This window comes from Microtus oregoni, unplaced genomic scaffold (genome assembly GCF_018167655.1).
Source record: "Microtus oregoni isolate MIOR12 unplaced genomic scaffold, Mior012 000209F_ref0000067, whole genome shotgun sequence".
Classification (NCBI taxonomy): domain Eukaryota; kingdom Metazoa; phylum Chordata; class Mammalia; order Rodentia; family Cricetidae; genus Microtus; species Microtus oregoni.
Window position 1 is genome coordinate 975 of NW_024544867.1, and position 16,239 is coordinate 17,213.

General features: G+C 41.2%; 1 protein-coding gene across 12 annotated transcripts in view; it reads left to right on the forward strand.

Moving 5' to 3' along the window:
* Positions 1 to 6,474: 6,474 nt before the first annotated feature.
* The window catches only part of Huwe1 (HECT, UBA and WWE domain containing E3 ubiquitin protein ligase 1), a 138,715-nt gene continuing 128,950 nt past the window's right edge, over positions 6,475 to 16,239 (forward strand). For 11 of the 12 annotated variants that reach the window (XM_041647689.1, XM_041647685.1, XM_041647691.1 and 8 more), the window contains exons 1-2: positions 8,676 to 8,858; positions 11,958 to 12,101. The gene's annotated coding sequence lies outside the window, so the exon portion shown is untranslated. Of the gene's footprint in view, positions 6,583 to 8,675; positions 8,859 to 11,957; positions 12,102 to 16,239 lie in introns of those variants that run through there. The other variant, XM_041647686.1, reaches the window with a different exon arrangement.

Sequence of the window (16,239 nt, forward strand, 5' to 3'; positions counted from 1 at the left end):
TCAAGGCCATCCTAGGCTACAGAGCTATTTTCAGGACAGCCAAAGCTGTTACATAGAGAAACCCTGCCTTGAAACACCAAAAATAAAAGAAAAACCCTAGATTAAATACACACTGAAGGAAAAAATGTTTCATGCTGCCATAAAAATGTTATAGACAGGAAGCCAGGTGGTGTGGTGCACACCCTTAATCCTAATACTCGGGAGGCAGAGGCAGTGGATCTCTGTGAATTTGATGCTGACCTGGTCTACTCTGAGAGTTCCAGGACAGATTCCAAAGCTACAGAGAAACCCAGTCTCTAAAACAAGCAAGAAAGCAAACAAACAAACAAACAAACAAACAAACAAACAAAAGTGTTACAGACGAGAGTGAGCTGGTTTACCGAGAGAGCTCCACTACTGAAGCAGCTTCTGGTGATGTGCTGGAAACAGGCTCCCAACACAACTACCAGTGTCTGTGAGCTCACAGGAGGAAGTGATAGCATAACAATCTGACCTACAGTGGGATTTAGGAGCTAGAATAGGTGAAATCTGAGAGGAACCTGGGATGGTAGTCACCCCGGAAGACCACTCAATCCTGGCAGGAAGAGGGAAATAGGTCATTGACATTGAGAAATCGCTACTGATCAAAAACTTTGAGGTGAGAGGATAAGCAATAGAAAACGAGGATTGGAACTTTTTGAACTTTTATTGAATGTGTGAGCAAACCAAGCAAAAATCGTTCGGTGTCAAAACTCTCTACTGGATCTCCAATGATTAAACAGTCAAGTTTTTCTCTAACCACCATGAACCGACTTGGAAGGATTTGGTGCTGAATAATATTTAGAGATACAAGAGACTTGAAAAAGAAGGGAATTTTCTGGAAGGGAACCATAGGAATGAATAATAGCTGTATTTGGATTTTTCTCAGTCACCTATATGCTACCCCCAACTGCAGTCTATTTATGGATGAATTCGGGAAGAGTCCATTCAGTGTCTGGACCACGATGTTGTGGAATATACTTTTGGTACACTGTCATGATGTGGTGCTCTCATTGGTTTAATAAAGAGCTAAATTAAAGACCAATAGCTAGGGATGAAAAAGTTAGATGGTACTTGTGAACAGGGAGAGAGCTTGCTGGGATAAGGATAGGTACTCTTGAGACATGGAGAATCTTGAGACATGGGGAGAAGCAAGATGAACATGCCATGCTGAGAAAATGTACCAAGCCATGTGGTAGAACATAGATAAAAAATATGGGTTAATTTAAGTTGTAAGAGTTAGTTATTAATAAGCCTAAGCTATTATCTGAGCATTTATAAATAACTACACAGAGACTTAATAATAATAATAAGTCTCTGTGTGGTTATTTGGGATCCAACTGATGGGACAGAGCTGACTTGTGGGAGAGAATATTCCGCCATAAATGTTTGTGACAAAGCCTGAGAAACAGTCATCTTCCAGCAACAAGCTCTCAGAGATTAAAAGGAGGTGCTGGTATGGTGGATGGTCCAGAGATCTCGGGTAGAACTAAACACGACTGGGGAAAAAATGTCAATGTAATGATGCCTAACGATATTCTGCTATACTCACAGATTGGTGCATAGCCCAGTTGTCATCAGAGAGGCTTCATCCAGCAACTGATGCAAACAGATGCAGACCCACAGCCAAACATTAGCCTGAGCATGGGGAATCCTGCAGAAGAGGGGGAGAAAGGATTGTAGGAGCCAGAGGGGTCAAGAACATCACAAGAAAACCTACAGAATCAGCTAACCTGGGGTTAAAGGGGCTCGTAGAGACTGAACCAACAACCAGGGAGCCTGCATGGGACTGACCTAGGTACTCTTCATATATATTATAGGTCTGTAGCTTGGTCCTCTTGTGGGACTCCTAACAGTGGGAACAGGGGCTGTCCCTGACTCTTTAACTAGCTTTTGGGACTCCATTCCTCATACTGGGTCACTTTACCCACCCTTAATACATGGGGAGGTGCTTAGTCTTACTGCAACTTGATATGCCATGTTTTGTTGATATACATGGGAAACCTGCCCTTTCCTGAACAGAAACAGAGGAGGAGTGGATTGTCGGGTGAGAACAGAGTGTGTGTGGGGGACTAGGAGGAAAGGAGGGAGGGAAAACTTCAGCCAGGATGTAAAATTAAGAAGTAAAGAAATAAAAAAGTGAGTTCCAGACCAGCCTGGTCTACAGAGCTAGTTCCAGGACAGGCTCCAAAGCCACAGAGAAACCCTGACTCGAAAAACAAAAAACAACAACAACAACAAAAAAAAAACAAAAAAAAGAAAAAGAAATAAAAAAGAAGAAACTTAAGTGGATACAGGGGTAGTGGGGAAGTGGGGGAGGGAATGGAAGGAGAAGAGGGAGGGGAAACTGCGGCTGGGATGTAAAATATAAATAAAGTTAATTTAAAACAAAAGGCTGGGACAGCAAGGTCTCCTTGTTTATATCTTAGACCATGAAAGACACTTGATCTCACTATGCATCACTTACCTGTTACTCACTGGTGAGCTTTTGGTGTCCACATACAGGTGGCTATGTTGTATCAGCTGGATTTTGGTGGTTTTCCAGGGCAATCCACTCAGAGCATTAGGATGCTGGACATATTCTCCCATCTCACCAATGAGGATATCCAATAGTACAAGGAGGATTACAACCACAGGGTCGAGTGGAATAATAAACAACCTACTGTCTCTCGAGAGTATCTGCAGCAAAGAAGTAATGAGCAAGCTGTTTGGCAAGATCCACTGGATCAGTGTGCCATTCCTCAAGGAGGTGTGCCAATGATGAACAATAACAAGCATTACTTGGAACTCTAAGGCAACCATATTGTCAATGGTGATAAGCAGAAGTCCTGTCTAATAGAAGAGATGGGGGTGTGGGTGTCTCAGTCCCTTCAGGCTTGAGAACCCAATATTCTGCACTATCAATGACTGCGGACCCCAGTAAGATTTTAGACTGCAAATGGAACAAGTTCTCCTGCTCCTGCCCTATCCGTATGCCCTCTCCCTTAAGGAAGTTCTTGACAGTTATGGGATTCTATAAGACAAGGAGTTGACCCAGAGGGACAGAGGTCTATTGAGAACGCAGAAGCCAATCAAGATTTCAGAAGACACAAGTTGTCTGAATGGCTGGCAGCTGATGGAGAGAAGCTTGTGGCGATTCATCCTGAAGGTGGCTGCTATTGGAAATGAAAGGCCCTTTCACCACTACTCAGATGCTGATAGAAGATTTTGGAATTTCCTTTTTTTAATATATAGGCTATCATTTCCTAGGTTCTGTAAATAAATAAAGGCACTTCTGTGGAAGGCAGAAAAAAAATCTAGAAATTTTATAGACAAATATTCAATATTATGACAAATATTCACTAAGTCATTAATAATTTACTGTATTATAGTTTTCTTTAGAACTATATATATTAGATGTAATATGTAGAAAAATGTTAAGTGAGCATAAAATAAGAACAATTATGTCCTCTCTGGGTGGTGAGTCCAATTTATTTATTTTATTTTACTTTATTTGCAAATTTAGTTATTCTCCCTCTCATTCTTTCTTTCTTTCTCTCTCTCCCTCCTTCCCTCTCCCCTCTCTCCTTCTTTCTTTCTGTCTTCCTGTGCTGGGGCTCAAACTCAAGGCTTCACACATTCAAGGCAAGCATTTTTCCAGCCGTCTATATACCCAGTCCTTCCCTTCCCTCCTTTTACATTTCTTTTTCATTTTCGCTTATTTTTTTAATTTTTATGTGCATTGGTGTTTTGCCAGCATGTATGTTTGCATTAGGGTGTCAGGTCCCCTGGAACTGGAATTATAGACAGTTGTGAGCTACCACGTGGGTGCTGGAAATTGAACCCCATGTCTCTGGAAGAACAGGCAGTGCTCTTAACCATGAATCCATCTCCCCAGCTCCACGAGTCCAATTTTTACTGTTTTCTTCATGCTTTCATATATACTGTTAATATTTCTTTTTTTTCTTTTTGGTTTTTCGAGACAGGGTTTCTCTGTAGCTTTGGAGCCTGTCCTGGGACTCCCTTTGTAGACCAGGCTGGTCTCGAACTCACAGAGATCCGCCTGCCTCTGCCTCCCAAGTGCTGGGATTAAAGGCATGCGCCACCACCGCCCGGCTTATACTGTTAATATTTCTACAATAAGAAAAGTCAAAATGTATGTGGGGGATGGTACTTGTTGAAATTAATATTGGAGGGAATGGAGGTAGCAAAAGAACTAGCTGCAGACTTACATGTAAACTAAGGCTATTGTACATAGGGGATTTTAGAATTAGAGGTGTGGAATTGGATTTGGGGGTTAGGAAACTAACAGTAGAAAGGCAGGGGTTATAATAAGAAAGGGCACTGTGGGTTATTAGAGTTGAAGCAGATGCTGTAAGAGACCAGATTCTACAATGAAGGTGCTTATTAAATGGGTGGGCGAGGGCATAGAAATATTCTAAACAAACTGGAATTTTCTTAAATTTCAGGTGAGGCTGCATGTTGAAACTGTTCTGGAGAGGTTTTCTGTTTTGGGGAGGAGTAAGTTTCTGAGTCTAGCTACTTCTTTTCAACAAACATCACCATTAGAAAAGTCTTAGAAATACACATTTAGTTATAGTGAAGTTTCAATTAGTAGTGCTATTCCCCCTTTCTCTTTTCTGTAAGTATTTTTAGGTTTTTTTTATATGCAAAGGCAGTGGGGGCTCAGTTTTTGGCAGTGGCTTTCTTCAATGCAAGAAAGATTGTGCTCAGCAGCTCTTTCTTTTGGCATAAATGTATCCCCACACTTTCCTTGGTGAATTTATGGCCCCTTTTGTCCTTGGAGATTTCAAGTCTGTTCATTGTATGCTGTTTTATCCGGCAAAGCTATACACTTCTCTGATCAGTTACTGCTCATAATTGATGTGATTTTCTTGATTATCTTGCAGCCCTTTTTGAAGCCAAGGTGATGGATGAATGGTATAGAACCATGGCTAGTCCTTTCCAATGTCTGTTTTTTGCTTTAATAATAATTAAGACTTAACATAGGGTATTAGTTAAATAATTCGCCTTATAATGGAATAACACTCACTTACTAAATACATCTTTGTTTTTTTTTTTTTTTTTTGGTTTTTCGAGACAGGGTTTCTCTGTGGTTTTGGAGCCTGTCCTGGAACTAGATCTGTAGACCAGGCTGGTCTCGAACTCACAGAGATCCGCCTGCCTCTGCCTCCCGAGTGCTGGGATTAAAGGCGTGCGCCACCATCACCCGGCCTAAATACATCTTTGTTAAGAACATACAACAAGACAACCTAAGAGGGCTGTCTGTGCATCTTAGGTTGTACAGAAAACTTACTGTGCAACTATACACATGGATGGAGGTAATGGTTTCCTTCAGCAGATTCCCAATTCAAGCCACGGCCCACTGTTCTGCAATGTCGGAATTAATGTCTCAAGGGTTTTTCCACTAGTGCCTTTTCTTTTTCTTTTTTTTCAAGGCAGGGTTTCTCTGTGTAGCCCTGGCCATCCTAGAACTCACATTGTAGAACCGGCTGGCTTCGAACTCAGGGTTCACCTGTGTCTGCCTCCTGAGTGCTGGGATTAAAGATGCGGGCTATCACCACCTGGCTCACTTTTGTTCTAAACATCAAATTGATACATTTGTTAAAATTCGAACCTTATTGAAACATTCTGAGTTGCAAATCAATGCTCCCCCCAAATCCCTTCGCTTTCCAATTTCATGCTATATTCCAGAGATTAGAGGTTAATAGGATCATCTCCTTCCAGGTCATTTTTACAAATGTAGATCCTCTACAGAGTACTCCAGCCACAGTGCCACCTCACATAGTATAAAGGAGAAATGTTTGAGGGATCGCTGTGCCTAAAGTGTTTTGTGGATTTGCACTGTAGTTCTCTTCTTCCCTTTCTCTGGTCCCCCACAATGTGTCCCATCTTGCCCTCTTACCCATCCTTCCCCATTCCTTAATTTTTAAAATGTAAATCGAGTTTTATCCCCTTCATGGATTTCCATTGTACAAGAATCAAATCCCAGTTCATTAGTGATCCTATCTATAGTTGCCTTTATTGGGCCATGAGTAGCTCCCCGCAAGGTGACCAGAATACATCAGGAGAGCCCTCTCAAGGGACAGAGGCGGAGCTAATCGCGTGGTAGGTGGAGCCTTAAATCCAGTGTGAGCTGAGCCGCAGGGGGAGGCTTTTTAAACCGAGGGCGAGGGAGGGGGTTGGGGGGGGAACAGTATTGCTGCTGGCCGCAGACCCTGCACGCAGTTGCAGGCCCCGCCGCTGAGCCACTGCGGCTGAGGTGAGCGTCGTACCCCCCTCCCCGCTTCCCGGGCCTGGGGGACGGGCCATCTTAGACTCCTCGAGGTAGGGGGCAGTTCCCACGGGACCCGGCTCCGAGTCTCGGAGGGGGCAGCCTTAGGGAGCCTTCGGGAAAGACTGCTAAAGGGGCCACAGCAACCTTCCCCGAACCCCTCCTCCTTTCCCCTCCCCCCCAGTCCTCAGCGGCCTCCACCAGAGAGCTATCTGCATCTTTGGGGACAGCAGGACAGCGGGGAAGCAGCGAACAGTGCGCAAGAGAGCGGCCAGCAGTGGGGATGCAAGGTACCGGCTTTAGCCTTGATCAAGTGCCCTTAGAGGGGGAGTAAAGGCCAGGTCTTCAGTTTTTCTTTTAAGGATTGGAGGAAGGCGGCCTCAGAGGAAAAGGAAGGTGAGGGGCGAGCAGGCAGGCTTCATGGTTAGTACTAGGAGCGCGCGCGTGTCCTGATGTGTATGTATATGTATGGTGCTGGACACACATTCATTTTGTCTCATTGCTTTGATTTTTTTTAAAACAATGTGTCTTACAGCTCTCTTATCAGGGGATCCGAATTTGTCCCATTTTTATACCTACCGTTGCGTTGCATGCCTGGACTATAGTTATTTAACCATATCCTGATTGTTGTACACCAGCTTGTTTTCTTTGGGGGGGGGGAGAGGGGACTATTGCAAGTAATGCAGTAATGAATGGGTTTGTGTATGTTTCTTGCTTGTATGAGGGTATTTCTGTATGAGAAATTCTTTGAGGAGTAATTACTGAATCAAAAAGTACGCATTTTGAATTTTGATAGATTTGTCTAAATTCCCTTACCCAAAGGCCATAATAATTTACACTACCCAATGTAGTGCGAGATTGCTTATTTTTCCATAGTTTTGCCAACATAAATTGTTACTGATCTTTATATTTTTCCAGTTAGAGTAAAAAATCACATGTCGTTGCTTTCATTTGCATTTTACTGATTATTACTATATTTGAGGATGTTTTCATTTTTCTAATTGCAAAAGTGAATAGTCAAATATGACGTCTTCCAGTATATAAGCAATGAACATTTTGAAATACTAAAAAGTCCCACTCTAAATACCAAGAAAAATAAAAAATATCTGGAAGTAAACTGTAAAACTTTGAGGACTACAATAGAAGAAGAGCGTTTGCATAAATGGAGATTATTATGCTTCTGAATAGGAAGGCTCAATTTTGTAGTGATGTCCATTTTTCTATATTGATTTATGCAATTGATGCAATTCCAATAAATAGACTAAGTTTTTGGAACTTAACAATCCTAAAGTTCGTGATGGGAGGATGGCTAAGAATAATCGAGAAAATGTTTTTAAAAATAACTAAAGATGGGGGATACTAGCATGTTTAAATTAGAATAGACAGAACAATGCATTAGAATGGAAAAGCCCACAAACGGGCCAGACTGGATCCCAAGATTTATTGGAGAAACACTGTTGGTTAGACATGGAAAAACTGCCATATTAAAATCTTCACACACCTACTTCCCCACCCCAAGCTTGAATTTGCTTTTGAGGGCAGACTCCTTTGTTTGAAGAAAATCACTTTATTGGGTCTTTCTGGTTATGCTAAGGTAAAGCTCCGGTAGTTAAATCTGGTGACTTTGGAGGGAGAACTAATAATACGAACCTTTACTTAGATTAAGATGGATTCAGGTTAGCCTGCAGTGCGGCGATGGAAGAAATATGGATATTAGAGGTCTTTTAAATTTTTCCCCCCGATGAGCAAAAACTGTTGTGTCATTGTTTCCATTTGCATTTGTGTTTTTATTGTGATACGGAACATCTTTTCTGTGTTAGTAAGGATAGCACGTCATTCCTCGAGGCAGGTAACAATGGGGACCCATTTCTTCGCTTCCAGAATGGAGTTTGGCTAATTGGTACAGCCCTGCGGGAAGCGTGAGAATAAACAGGTTGACTTTTTAAATTTTCCTCAAGCACTAGGCAGGCTCTAGACACCTAAATCGGGGGCGGGGGCAGTTTTCAAGACATGGCCGAGATTTGGCGCTGAGCTGAATCATCGCGAGGTTTGGTAGCGAGCTCCGCAGTGGGTCGGAAACCTCGTGGTAAGCGAGATCCCTAAAGGACGAGAGCTTCCTCCCTTTCCCCGAAAAACTCCCAGTCATTTTCACGAAGCTCCGCCTTTCTCCTTTTTAGGATCCTGCAGCCGTTCTCGCGATATCTCGTTTCCTAAAGGCGAGGTGCGGGTGGCATTCTGCAGTGAATTACGAAGTTCTCGCCGATTCTGAACGTAATATCGCGATAGTTCGCACAGCGCATGCGGGAGCCGGCGGCGGCATATTGGCTCCGCCCCTTAGTGCTCCGTGAGGTTGTGCGTCATTTGCTTTTCGCTTCGCGTGGGGTGAGAGCGGAGCTGTAGCGATTTCGGCTTGGGTGTAAGGAGAGGCTTGGGACGGGCTGGGCTCAGTTTTCCCCTGTCCGGTGGAGGTTCTCCTGGGATCACGCGGAGGCGGCCGAGGGTGGCTGCTGAGTGCAGGAGCTGCGGAGGCGCGAGCAGCGTCTTCTGATGGTGCTGTTCTTAGCCGGTGAGTTCTCGCGGGAGCAGGGTTACGTCCTCGTGGGATTCGCCGGCGGTGGCGGAGATACCTTGGGGATGGGGGGGCAGTGACTAGGGTCGGTCCGCCTGTTAAGATGGCGGCGGAGGCTGATGTCTGTCTTGCTAGTACATGGTACTAAGGGTTTAGCTATCCGCGTTTGTGACGCTTCGCAGGTGCCAGCCATTAAGGAAATGACGAATGGCGAAACGTCGCGGTGCCGGTAAATCTTGCCTGAGATGAAGACCACCCTGTTTCTTACCGGCTAAGGCGACACCATTTCCACTGGCCTTAGCCGCGTGTGGGCCTGCCTTTGCCCCACCAATCGCTCTCCGCCTCCGTTTTCGTCGTCGCAGTGGGCGGGTTGGAAAGTGTGGGAGGGAGTCGGTAGTTCATTGGGTTGTGGGCTGGGGATTAGATGAAAAAGGTGAGGGAGGGGACACACCGAGGACTGCTCTCTGCATCATTTTTGCGTGCTTGCTTTTTCGCAGCCCTTGCGACGACCCTTATGAAACCCCTAGTTTTTCCTGAGCTGAGGTGGGCTCCGCTTCCCCAGCTCCCACGGCTTTTGAATTAAGGTTGAAGGGTCAGTCTGTAGACTGATTAGTGTATTCCTTCCCCTCCCCAAATTCTATCTCCCTGTTAAATCTCTCAGCTTCGTAGATATTGGGATGCATTATTAAGGGGTGTGTGTGTAAAATTTTTCTCTGTCACTCTTCCCCAGTCCTAATTTAGAGCCTCGCCTGAATCATCTAGTCTACCCCATCTCCTTCCATGGTGCTTGCGCAGACATTAATAGAGCCTGTCTGGTTCCCTGCATTTACTCCGTCTTTGTGTTTGGAGCCATAGAAACCTTCCATTTTCTTAGGTCCTTTGGCTTGTTTATCCTTGACGCGGGGACAGGGTACTGATTTCTTCCACTGTGAATGTTTTGAGACCATTCCTGGGCAGAACAATAAGCGGGTCAGTGGTTGGATAATTGCAGTCTTAGTGGCCTTCTCAATCGCTCCCCCACTCCATCAAACTTTGCCATTCCTCCCAACCCCTTCTTCTTTACAAACCCTGGGACCCGCCCCCTTTCCCTCTTCTGTAGTCTGTTGGATTGTGGCTGTTTTTTTCTGTATTACTACTAGCCACCATTTAAGTACTTCTCATTGCTTCCGCCTTAAACTTCTCACAACCACTCTTCCTCCCACCCCCAGGTACAGAATCCCCTAGTGAGGTATCATACCTCCAATGCGGTTTCTTTCCATCACGTGTTTTACAACTTAAACAGTCATGCTTCTTTTAAATTTACTTCCTTTCCCTTCACATCACCTCTATTATAAACAATTAATTGCCTATCATGTGTTTCCTTTGTAGATAACGTGATTTGAATTACTTCTTTTAGCACCAGTGTTGCATAGATTGAGGAGATGGCAACATTCCCCATTCATGGGAAGCAGTCTGGTGTAGAAAATAGCATTTGCTTCCAGTTCACATTGAACTCATGACCTTGATCTTTTCAGATTTCTGTTCATCTATATAATGACAATAGTAATGCTTACCTTAAAGGGTTGAAGTGTCTGGTTCATAGGAAAACAAATTGCGGTGCCTTTTTAATGTGAGAATATATTGGTAGTTGTTTTTATGTTATATACTGCCTTTATAGCCTGGGAAAGAGTAAGATTTTTTCATTTGTTATTTGTTCAGTTGTTAATTTTTGTTTAGAAATAATACCTATCAACTTGTATCTGCTTTGTATTTTTTTTTCTCCCCATGAACCACTTTGTATGACCAATGGCTCATGATATTTGAATGTGCTCCCACTTTTTGAAGTTTCTACTAGTGCAAAATCATTCTCTTGAAATGACCACCAGCTATGTTTCTGTCACGGACCACACCCAGGTGTTCTACCTTTTGGAAGGGAGTGCCTCATCCCTTGCCTGCTCGTTTCTGCCACTCCTTCAAAGACAATCTGTCCTGTCCTTCACCCCACAAAAGTAATGAAGTTTCATGCCATGCTATTTTGCAGTGTTAAAGAGAACTTCTCTTAGGGAGGTTTTTTTTTTTTTTTTTTTCTTCCTCTACCTCATTAAGCTCCTGAGGTCAGTATGGAGGCGTCTTTTTAAGCATGATAATTAATACCTATATGCAAGACACTAGGAAGGTTGATCTAACTAAATACCAGTATTTTCCCCCAAAAGGCAATCACAGCTGGCTCTTTGATAACTACTTTCTGTTGTGCTTTTGCCATTTTATATTTTCTAACACATTTGACTTGCAATTAGTTTTCCTTACTGTTAATGTTTTTATTAGACTAATAGTAGAATGGTTTTTTTAAACTAACTGTGTTGGTTGGGTGATGGGGTTGAAGTAGGAATATGGTGGCAAGTACACTACCACTGAAATTTTACAGTGGGTAACCCATCTGATAATTAACTATATGTGGATTTCAGTTTTGAGCTTCAGGGTTTGTTTGAGTTGGAGGTACTCTAAATGAATTTCCTCTTTCATTGGAAGACAGGTCACTTTGAGATTCTTGTCCTGGTGCCTTTTACAATGGGTTAAGCAATAATTACCAATTAACTCTGTTTGACTCTCGTCCTTCAGCGTTATAATAAATAAATCTGGGGATGATGATCTAGGCATGACCTAAAAGGTTTAATTTATTCTAGGTAGATCTCTGAGAAGAGAGGAAGGAGTGGCACTACCAAATAAAAACTTTGTCTAAGATTGAGTGACAAAGTTCAACCTTGAATTCCCAGGATGTTTATCGTTTGTCTCCCACTATGGCCAAAAAGCACTTATGAAGGTGAAAAATAATTTTAATGTGTACAGCATTTTTCCTTAGTATTCATTTGTTAAACATGCTATCATTTTGTTTGGGTTGAGAACAGTTTTCAGGGTTATTGTCTAAGTGTCATTAGAAACACTGTATAGCTATTGATTTCTGAGTTCTTTAGTTACTGTTCAAAGCAGGTCCTAAAAATGCAAATTGGTGTTCAAGGGCTGTTGCTTCAGAAATACCTGATTGTGTTTAAATTTTGATATAATAATTAACCTCCCAATTCTAATATACTTTTTTCCTCTGACCTTTTTATTTTGTAGGTCCTCCAGTAGCCTGACTTGAGTGGTTTTAGTGCTTCAGAGGAACAAACCAGTAGACCATAATTTGGTCAGGAAGTTTCAGGAAGCTATTGGAGCAGTGTTGGGATTTCCCACCAGGATGACTATGATTGGCTGTGATTTTAGGTTAGTTTTTTTAGATCTTTGTGGGTGGCATTTGTATTTTACATCTTGAAATGGAGATGGGGTTGGGATTTCCATTTTGTGGTTGTGTTGCTTTGGTTCCATTGTGGATCAGATGTCATTTTTTTTTAATTTTAGTGGATGGAGATCATAACTAAATTAAAGGGAACTGTTTAAATGCATATAGTCAGTACATAATTTTTAAATTAATTGATAAAAATTTGAATCATAGCAAACCAAGTAGTATGACAGTCCCTTCCCCAGGTACTTTTAACATTTGTCAACTTTCAGCCTTTCTAGTTTTACCCTTTGGCATCCCCCTTCCCATGGAATTACTTTGAAATAAACCCCTCTTGTCATGTTTTTTTATCTATGTAAATATTTTATAGATAGCTGAGAAAATTCTTGACAGTATAACCACAAAATCATTTTCACAATCGAAGAAATTGAGTTTTAAAAGTAGAAAATAGGCTATTTTTAAAATTTCCCTGATACTTTGTTTTCTTTATAGTTTGTTTGACGCTGAACCCAGAGAAAATTGTATTTACTAAACAGTTTGTGTAGACTTAAAATATATTTTAAACTTCAGGCAATGCCTCTCATTTTTTTCTTTTTCCAATTTATTCTTTAAATTGTGTTATCATATTATCCTCACATTTGAGAATTAAAGCCCATAGCAATGTGTATTACATTCTTATTAAAGACCCTAGAGAACCTATTATAATCAAACAGCGGTAGTAATCGCTTATATTCTAGCTGTCGTTGAGACTGCTGGCTTGGTCAGTGTACTAAAATAGCTATTCATGGGTTCCTTTTTCTGTGGCAGTTTGATTTTAGTTTCACGTCCTGGTCCCGCTTACTGTTATCCCTATGAAATATAGGCCTTCTGGAAGAAAAAGCTGATGTTTTCTAGATAGTGACCTGATAATGTGTTTGGGGTTTTTTCATGTGTATTTGCAATGTTTTTTAGGTAGTTTGGTTGTTTTTATGCTCTATTATAATCTTTTTATTTTAGTGTTACCTTAGCTTCTCTGACCCAGAATTTAGCTATTAAGAACTGGTTGGCTGTTAAACACAGTTCTTGAAATTGCAATATTAAAAGTTTTTGGGAACTTTGTTACTTACAGATTTTACACTCAATTATAGTATAATTGTCCTAGGGTTGTACTTATTTCACTTGGAAATAGTTCCCCCAACATCAGTTGCTGTAAATTGTTTGCTTCCTCCCCCTGCCCCCTTCATTTTTTTTTTTTAAAACTTGTACAGTGTTATCCATTCTGGGGTCTGTACTATGCTCTTTCTATGATCAAAACCAGAAAATGAGATTTGAAACTAAAGCCTCCAACCAGCCTTTAACTAGACACAAATGTGGGCAGAGCACAAGGGTGCTTGTGCCAGTCATTAAAATGGTAAGAATTGCAAGTTAAAGAGGCAGAAAATGGAAAAGTCTTATGAATGAAAAATTTAAAAGTATTTGAATGTGATTATGAATCACCAGCCAGAGGTCAGGTGTTTCCACTCTTTGTTCATTATTGGAGGAATAAGTCCTTATTTGAAAATTGATTAAATATTAAATAAGGGATTTCTTGGGAATTCCAACAAGTTCATGCTTTCAACAGAAAACATTTTGAGTATGTTGGATATAATGATTAAATATTTACATTTCAGTTTCTGTAATTTAAACAAAACCTCTTAGGCCCAAATCCCTAGTTGTGAAACTAGGATAACTGGTACAGAATTGTGCACAGTGGGCATTCCGATATTTGAATCACTCCCTTCTTAAAACTGGAAGTTCACAATGGAAACAGTGTTGGGTTTTTAATTCTCCTTTGTTGTGTGTTTTTAACCACCAGTTCAAAGTATCATTGAAATGCCAAACTTGGTTGTTTGAAAATATTTGCCCTTCACATTCCACATTGCTTCCCATGGAATAAGGTTAAGTTGTTAATTCGGTTGTGTATCTGTGACCATGTTAGGTTGCTCTGCAGTGATCTCATGAGTAGGTAGACACGAGGCAGACAGTTCACAAGTGTTTGTGCTCTTAGGATTTCTTATATTGTTTTTTTGACCTCTTTCTTCAATGACGGGTTACCAAATGTTTATATATGATAATGTCTGGGATAATTCAGCTCTTAAGATTCTCTGGAAGTCTCTTAGTTGATGTGTCATAGAGGTTGAGTTGGTAAAACTTGATGTGCTTGTTGACCATCTTGGTTTTCTGGTTATAGAAATGCTTTGAATGAAGGAGTGGCTCTCTTGAGTAAAATAAGTTTGCTTGAGGTGTTAACTTGATAATTTTCAACTTTGAGTTTCCTTAAAAAGTTTTTCATTAGTTGTCTTTTAAAATCATAATGGTGACATAGAAATGATTTCATGAAATTTGTTTGGCTTTTATGAAGTACCACCAAGGGGCTGGAGAAATGGTTGAGTAGTTAAAAAAAAAAAAACTGCTCTTCCAGAGAACCCAGGTTCAATTCCCAGCATCCACATAGTAGCTCTGTAACTTTTATACCTGGGGACCTGACACCCATGGCAAAGCACCAATGAACAAAATAAAAATGAAGTACCACCAAATGGAAATTGTACAGTAGATCTGATTCAGTTGATTGAACTCAATATATATGTTAAAAAATTTTTTCAACTTAGAGACTTTGTTCATATCTTAAGTGTTGAAAGAAAGCAGTTGTTGAAAGCAAGTAGTTTTTTTTCTTTTAAATAGTGGTAAATAAAGAGGGCTAAAGGTAAAAAGTAGAGGGAGGACTAAATACTTATGTTTTAAAATTAAAAAATTGGGGAGCTGGAGAGATGCTTACCAGTTAAGAACACTTGTTGCTCTTGCCAGGTTTGATTCCCAGCTCCCACATGATAGCACACAGCCATATGAAATTTCAGTTCCAGGGGCTCTGATAATCTCTTCTGATCTTTTAGTGCATCATGCACACACATAGTGTGTGAGGCCAAATACTCATACACATAAAATAAATTTTTTTTTGGTTTTTTTTCAAGACAGGGCTTCTCTGTAGCTTTTGGAGCCTGTCCTGGAACTAGCTCTTGTAGACCAGGCTGGTCTCGAACTCACAGAGATCCGTCTGCCTCCAGAGTACTGGGATTAAAGGCGTGCACCACCACCGCCCGGCAAAATAAATCTTAAAAAAGTTAAAAAGTTGCTAATCACAGATGAACTGCTATGGATTTAGCACAACTCAGGTTTTAAATCTTTATAATTAGGAATATTGGGTGGGTGCTTACATTTGGAACAACTTTTAAAGGTAACTTTTATGGTTATTTTACTAAATTTATTTGCCTATTTTTTATTGGCATATTCTGGTCTTTGCTGGTGTTTTTCCAACTAATGTAATTAATTTCCAATTCAAATTAGCTTTGAATGCTTATGCTCAGGTGATTCTCTTGCTTTAGCCACGAGTAGCTGAACTAAGATATGTGCCACTGCTGGAAACTCTCCTTCCATTGCCAATTGAGTTTTTTTTTTTTTTTTTTTTTTTTGGTTTTTCGAGACAGGGTTTCTCTGTGGCTTTGGAGCCTGTCCTGGAACTAGCTCTGTAGACCAGGCTGGTCTCGAACTCACAGAGATCCGCCTGCCTCTGCCTCCCGAGTGCTGGGATTAAAGGCGTGCGCCTCCATCGCCCGGCTAACCAATTGAGTTCTTACTGGTGGAAAGACTTCTGTATAACCATTAAGAAGATTCCCTCAGTCCAAGTTCTGACCCTGTTTCTTACCTACTGTATCATACTGTATAAATTAACCTCTTTGTGCTGAAGTGTAGTTGTTCTTCTATAAAGTGTTACCTATTATCATTTAGGATTTTGGGTAAGTTGAATTGGGTTAATGCATGCATCATACTTAAAACAGTGATTCTGAAGCCAGTGGTCGAGCACGCCTTTAATCTCAGTACTCGGGAGGTACAGGCAGGTGGATCTCTGAGTTTGAGGACAGCCTGGTTTTATCCTTTTTTTTAGATTTATTTATTTTTTTATTATGTATACAACATTCTGCCTCAATGTATGCCCGCATGCCAGAGGAGGGCGCCAGATCTCAGTACAGATGGTTGTGAGCCACCATATGGTTAGTTTCTTTGCCCTTTAAGTGAGAGCAATAATATCCATGCAACAAATGTTTTTTG